Source organism: Penaeus japonicus, unplaced genomic scaffold (genome assembly GCF_977035675.1).
Source record: "Penaeus japonicus unplaced genomic scaffold, GWHDUDI00000001_assembly GWHDUDI00000027, whole genome shotgun sequence".
NCBI classification, from domain to species: Eukaryota; Metazoa; Arthropoda; class Malacostraca; order Decapoda; family Penaeidae; genus Penaeus; species Penaeus japonicus.
This window is the reverse complement of record NW_028234429.1, coordinates 11521446-11527895: the sequence shown is the minus strand read 5'-3', so window position 1 is coordinate 11527895 and position 6450 is coordinate 11521446. Positions and strand designations below refer to the sequence as shown.

General features: G+C 43.7%; 1 protein-coding gene across 1 annotated transcript in view; it reads right to left on the bottom strand.

Annotated features, from left to right (window-relative positions):
- Positions 1-306: 306 nt before the first annotated feature.
- The window catches only part of foxo (forkhead box, sub-group O), a 331295-nt gene continuing 325151 nt past the window's right edge, over positions 307-6450 (bottom strand). The window contains 1 exon segment of the mRNA XM_086552588.1: positions 307-5864. The gene's annotated coding sequence lies outside the window, so the exon portion shown is untranslated.

The window sequence follows — 6450 nt, the reverse complement described above, 5'->3', positions numbered from 1 at the left end:
CTTCGTTATTATTACTTTTTCTGATAATCATCTTTTTCTTATTTATATTCATAAAAATGATTTATTGCTGCTATGAGCAACATTTTCCATATCATTACTATCTTGACTATTGCTGTGAGATCACTCCACGTATCCGTCACGCGAACAAAATAATTGCTTAAATGATACATGAATATATCTCACGTATTTTTCTGGAGCCTCTTCTTGTCTGAATCTTTTTTTTCTGTTTTTTTTCTTCTTTTTTTTCTTTTTCTTTTTTTAGAAGCACTATTCACCCTTGGTGTAAGCGACAAAGAAACACAGATATACTTCATACGTTTTATTGTTTGGCTGCATGTACAGTCAACAGATGACAACATCGAAAGCTACACGATCCTCACCTTTCTCTTCCCGTCCACTATGCCATTCCTACGTGTCTGTTTTTGTACCACATTTATCCGTTTGGAGTAAATACAACTCAACTGATTTACATATCGGATTTCATTTTACATTTATAACATATATAATTTTGTATGTAACAAATATTGATTTAAAAAAGACAACGTGTTTCTATAGATTATCCATATATTACAGATTATGGTTGTGTGTGCAAATTGCATGCCGATATCTTACACAGCAGAGCAATGCGCCCTGTGTTTAGGTGTAACCTGAGATCTTGCCGCTACACTGCGGTGATCGTAGCCTCATGAATTCTCCGTCTGACACTTGAAGACACCAATGTTAAGTTAACTCTCCTCCTCCTGTCCTCTCTCCCTTCCATCGCAATCTACACATTCTCTAGAAGTCTTTCGCATACCTTCACTTTTCCAAAACTTGTCTCAGTCGACACATCCTTCTCATGCTAACTCAGAATATGCAAAACTTAATAAAGATAAATCATTTGCGCTGTGCAACATAACAAGGTAATATAGAGATCATTGACAACACTGACAACAAAAGATATTCAAATTTTAACATTTTCCCTCCAAAGGTTCGCCAGCCAGGCCGGCCACTTCCAGGAAATCCCGAGGAGTGGCGCCGCCGCCGAGGCCCAGCGCCGGCCGCGGCTGCTGCCGGCACGGGCCAGCCCTCGGCCGCGACCAAGCTACGTGCGTCAGGGCTTATACTGGATGCCCTGTCTATACCACCAATCACAAAGCTTCCACGAGCCGATCAGATTATGTATATGAACGGCGAGTCGCGTCTTCTCTCGCAGATTTCCATTATAAAAAAGGAAGCCAATCGCGCAAGTCCTTACGGTGCAAACCAAAATGACGACCACGCCGCGCTTACAGTTAACTTAAATTAAGTACAGAAAATATAAAATCTCCGGTGTAGCCTACGACACAACGCTCCCAATCTCACAGACGGCGATGCTTCGTCATTTTGGTACTTGATGACATAAAATCCTATACACTATATACAACAAGGAATACAATATTCTCCATGGAACTCAAAAAACAAACAGCACAGAGGAACTAACGTACAAGCTCTGTATAGTAAAAACTATGCTACAGTGTTGATCTAGCGACCTCTCCTTATGCCACTCGGGGCTACGTTGCCTTGTTTCCTCCGCATCACAACCTTGCCTTAATAACACCTATGTTTCTCAATTACCAAACGTGAACCGCTTCGCTCGAGTTCGATTTCAGGTTCTGCTGTATCTTGCAAACAATGCCAACAAATCCATATATATATATTTCTTTATATTGATAAACATTAGTGGCTGGAGTACGGGAACTGTTTTATCGAAATTGCTGAAATTTTGTTGAAAAGAGATGAGTGCAGTGCACGAGTTCATAAATGTACACGCACCGCAAGAGGGAAATTTAGATATATCATACGGTAGAAAAATATATATAATGATTAAACTGTTGTTTTAAACACAATGACATTTGTTTCAGTCCTGCATTGAAAAGGACCAATCGTCTTATCATTTTTTGTCCATAAAATTTATGCTTAGAATCTAACTTCATTTCTCATCGTACTTAATAAACCTAAACGATCACATCTTTAGAATGCTCACTCGCGTCCTTGTCCAGAAAGCTCTTTGTGTTTTCGCTTTATTTCACATCATGGTTGTTTTCAGGCTGAGATTATTTTCGCATTTCATACGGCCGAAGTACGTATTTCATCAGTCTTGCCTTATTGTTTAGGTTAAGAAAAGAAATAAACGAAGGAAGAAGATAAGCAAATGGTGCAAATACGACCAAAACGGCTGAGAAAAAAAAAAAAAAATGGACCAAGAGAACTAAACTTTGTGGCGAATTTAATGAAACTAAGGAAGGATAAACGTAACCAAGACGAGACAAGGTTGATTTAGTAACAAAATATAATAATTGCTTTGTTATCTTTTTATCCTGCTTGGCTCATGCGGCAGTCCGGTTCAAATTTACGTGAAAAAAACTAGACCTCATACTCGGCTGCGTCAACGATTGAAAGCTAATCAGTTTACCAATTCATCGGTCCCGCAAAAGAAACGCGATATTTGACATTACATATATGTAAGTATGTATGTATATGTGTGTGTATATATATGTAAGTATGTATGTATATGTGTGTGTATATATATGTATGTATATGTATATGTATATGTATATGTATATGTATATGTATGTGTGTGTATGTATGTATATATGTATGTATATATGTATGTATGTATGTATATGTGTGTGTGTGTGTGTGTGTGTGTGTGTGTGTGTGTGTGTGTGTGTGTGTGTGTGTGTGTGTGTGTGTGTGTGTGTGTGTGTGTGTGTGTGTGTGTGTGTGTGTGTGTGTGTGTATGTATGTATGTATATATGTGTATATATATATATATATATATATATATATATATATATATATATATATATATATATATATATATATATATATATATATATATATATATACACACACACACACACACCTCCTTATATATACTTAAAGAACTTGAGGAGTGTTATGTATCTACACCATACTGAAAATAAGAGAAGAAAAAATAGGAAGCCAAAAAGCTCAAGAAGCTGTAATGAGACAGTGTAGTGTTTAATCGAAGCGTCCCGAATCCCTGTTTAAATTTATCAACAACTGCATAACAATTCCTTCCGTCCGTCCGTCCGCCCCAACGCATTCCCTGTGCGCGGGCCGCGTCCACCGCAGTCCTCTCCTTACTCCAGCCGCAACCACTCTGGTTTGGCGATACCGAAGCCTGCCTCTGTAGCGGGTGACTGATTCCCTCCGTCTTCGCAGGCCCTCCGCCACCACAGCCCAGCCCACGTCCGCGAGTCAGCCCTTCAGCGACGCCAGACTGCGTGGCTCTCCGACGCCCGAGAGGAGGCAAATCCCGCTCCCGCACTCGGCTCCTGAACGATGCTGAGCAAGCCTCGAGAACTCCGATTTCTGAAGACGAATCTGCGCAATTTGGTACCGCTCGCGCACCAGCATTAAGAATATTAGTATCATAGATGAACCAGGATAAAGACTCTGGCGAGTGTCTCATATACGAAACAAGAACCAGCATAAAGAATCTTAATTTCAATACATGAACCAGACAGTAAAAGGGATCTACGTCCATACGTGATTGTGACATTATAAACCAGTCGGAACTACAATATAAAACTAACAATTCTGCCGACTGCTTCAAGGCTCTGTTTCTAGTAAGACCTACGACATAAAAAATGTATGTACATAGGAATAAACTATTATGTACAAACGCCAGCCAGCGGAGTTTACACATACAGGTAACCTAATTCTCAAGTATTTGGTGAGGACGAGCGTTCACTCCCTGAAGGCTTGGTGGAGTAATTTGGCCTGGGTAAGTAACTGGCCCTCTTTATTCAAGGTAACGGTTTCAAGACATTTTCCCTCTCGGTGCAAGTGCGTGTGCAACATACGCAGATATCTTCCGGTCTCCAGGCACGAGGTACGCAGCAAGTCCGTGCACACAACGCCTTCACCTCTGAGCTGATGACGATGACTTTTGTGGCTCAAGGTCATCATGCTCCTTCTTTCCTTCTGACCTCACGACGAAGGCGACCACTAGCTGTTCACCAACTACTTGAGAGTTGGAGTCATAACGTCCACATGCGATGCTACACAAAGAATACCCTGCCAGCAGAATGCATGCAGTTTGCTGCCCCATTCTGTCAGTCCCATTTATGACGATTCACTTTACGCTTTGACAAATGAATCATGAACAATGAGGCTTGACCAATGAACAAAAGAGTACCTCGTCTAGGAACCAGCCTAATGGTTACAGCCTGACTGTTGCATTTAAGCATCGGCCGACGGGTAAAGGAAAGTTCAACAAATTACACACCACAATGTCTGTTCACTCCACGGCTGACTGCTCCTTCAGGTATTTCGTGTGAAAGCAGAGTCTTTTTCAAAGGGATACAATCAGTTATGAATGGCCACTCGAATCCCGTCTCGCCTTCACTTCTGCAGCAGGAATATCGAAGTCTTTGTTTTATTTGCTCAGACATTCATCATACGGTGCAGTTATGCGAGGCTAAACTTCTTTTTGGATAAATAATAACTGCGTGACTGACCTGGGCTGATGGTATTAAAAATGCGCGGATTTGTTGGGACAACAAAATGAGGGTAGACATTTCTTTTCTGCATATGAAAATACAAACGTTCATTGCTGCGTTACATAAGCTGGTCATTGCTAAAACTGTAATTCTATCGAATTTATACAATGTATGAAAAGCACCATGACACTTTCCACGACTGGCGATATTGGCGTGGGTGAGCAAGGAAGTTCACTCTGCCACTAAACTTCCCTCGTGCACTGCGTAAGCTCCACTCCTTGTGCTTCCTCTGCCCTCGTCGTCCCGCGTGGTCGGAAGCAACCTGAAGCAAGGGCGGGCGGGCGAGCTGTCGAACACTCTCACCCCGTCTCTCTCACACACGGTCAGGCTGAAAGGGACCGTCACACTGAATCCTAACTCACATCCTAAGCGTCTCGTAGCACCCGGCAGTCTCCCTGGGTGGAGCCTACAGGAGTCGTCGGCCGCCCCGCTAGCATCAAGCAGGTGGGACACCCTGCATATCACACTGAACATCATGCTTGGAGACCGCTGGCGCGAGTCCTGTCTCTCCCAGCTTCGTCTCCAGCACTATCTCTATCACAACATCTTTACAACAGAAGTTATTATTCATCGAAACCTATCGTTATCCACTTATCTTCTTCACAACCACCGCTATGGTTAAAGAGTTTCATCACAATCACCTTCACTTTCATCTTGATAAACTCTTGATAGTTTGATTGTCTTTAGCAGTTAACACATCACACATCATCTTGAGGAACACCTAAGATGGCCACATCAGCTGTTCTTTTCCGCACCCATGAGGATATTGTTTCGACGCCCACCCAAGTGGGCGGTTGTGCGGTTCTAGGCCCGACTGAGGCCCGGCGGGAGATTCTCCGTTTCCTTCCCTGCCTCCGCGTAGAGAAGGAAAGGCCGACTCCTCAGCAGCGAGGCGGATGCTGGTCTCGACGCGGCTGCACTGCGGTCCATCCGACGCTTCATTCAAATCGCTTTGGATCATGGTGAGAGAAAATATATATGCTCACTTGCTCTTGCGAGCCACGAGATATATCTTTTCTGCATAAAATATCACAAAATTTGCTCGACATGCTCGTTATTCGTTATGTTACAGTCCCGACGGCAGGCGAAGAGACAGTCGCGCGGCACCAGCACCTCGCTGCCGTGCCACTTGAGACTTGCTGTTGAGGGCAGGTGGTGGCCAGGCCTCCGTGCCCAGTCTACCTCAAGTCGTCTAGAACCTCGTCATGGGCTGGAAAACCTTCAAGCTGTCAAGCTGGTGGGCAGATGTGTGCGTGGTGATGAGTTCTTGCTAGCGTTCGGGTCCTGGACCTCTGGGAGTCTCTCTCGCACCTGGGGAGCAAAGGGACGATTAGCCTTAAATAAATTCACATTGTTTATTCGACTGGAAACAAAACAAAGTCAGACAACATGAAAAGAATCTATGAAAACGTTTTTATGAGCCTTCATACTGACAGGCTCTGGTTCCTATGGAAACTAACGCTTATAGTAGTTTCAATATCAATACGATATATCACCATCAAAAGATGTGCCACCAATAGGAGAAAAAAAAAGATTTCATGATAATCACCAACGCAGCGGAAGACACCCCATCCCTCCCCCTCCCCCCTCCCCACCCTCCCCACCCAACCCCTCAAACCCCAACGCTCCATCAACCTCCGAAGCCACCCCGCCCAGAACCTCCTCCCCTCCCCCCTTCCTCCGTGCAACAAAATCAACACATCACCTCCCTTATCATCAGCCCCACCTAAGTCAATCACGGGCGGGGGTGCGCGCTACCTTCCGATGTACCCCAAGACGAATTATGTGATAAAAATTTCAAAACAAGATAATTACAGTGAACAAAGAAACCACCATCGGGACTCGGTCGACGAAAACACCAGGAGCCGGAACTAGTCTCGGAGAAAGAGGGGGGAGG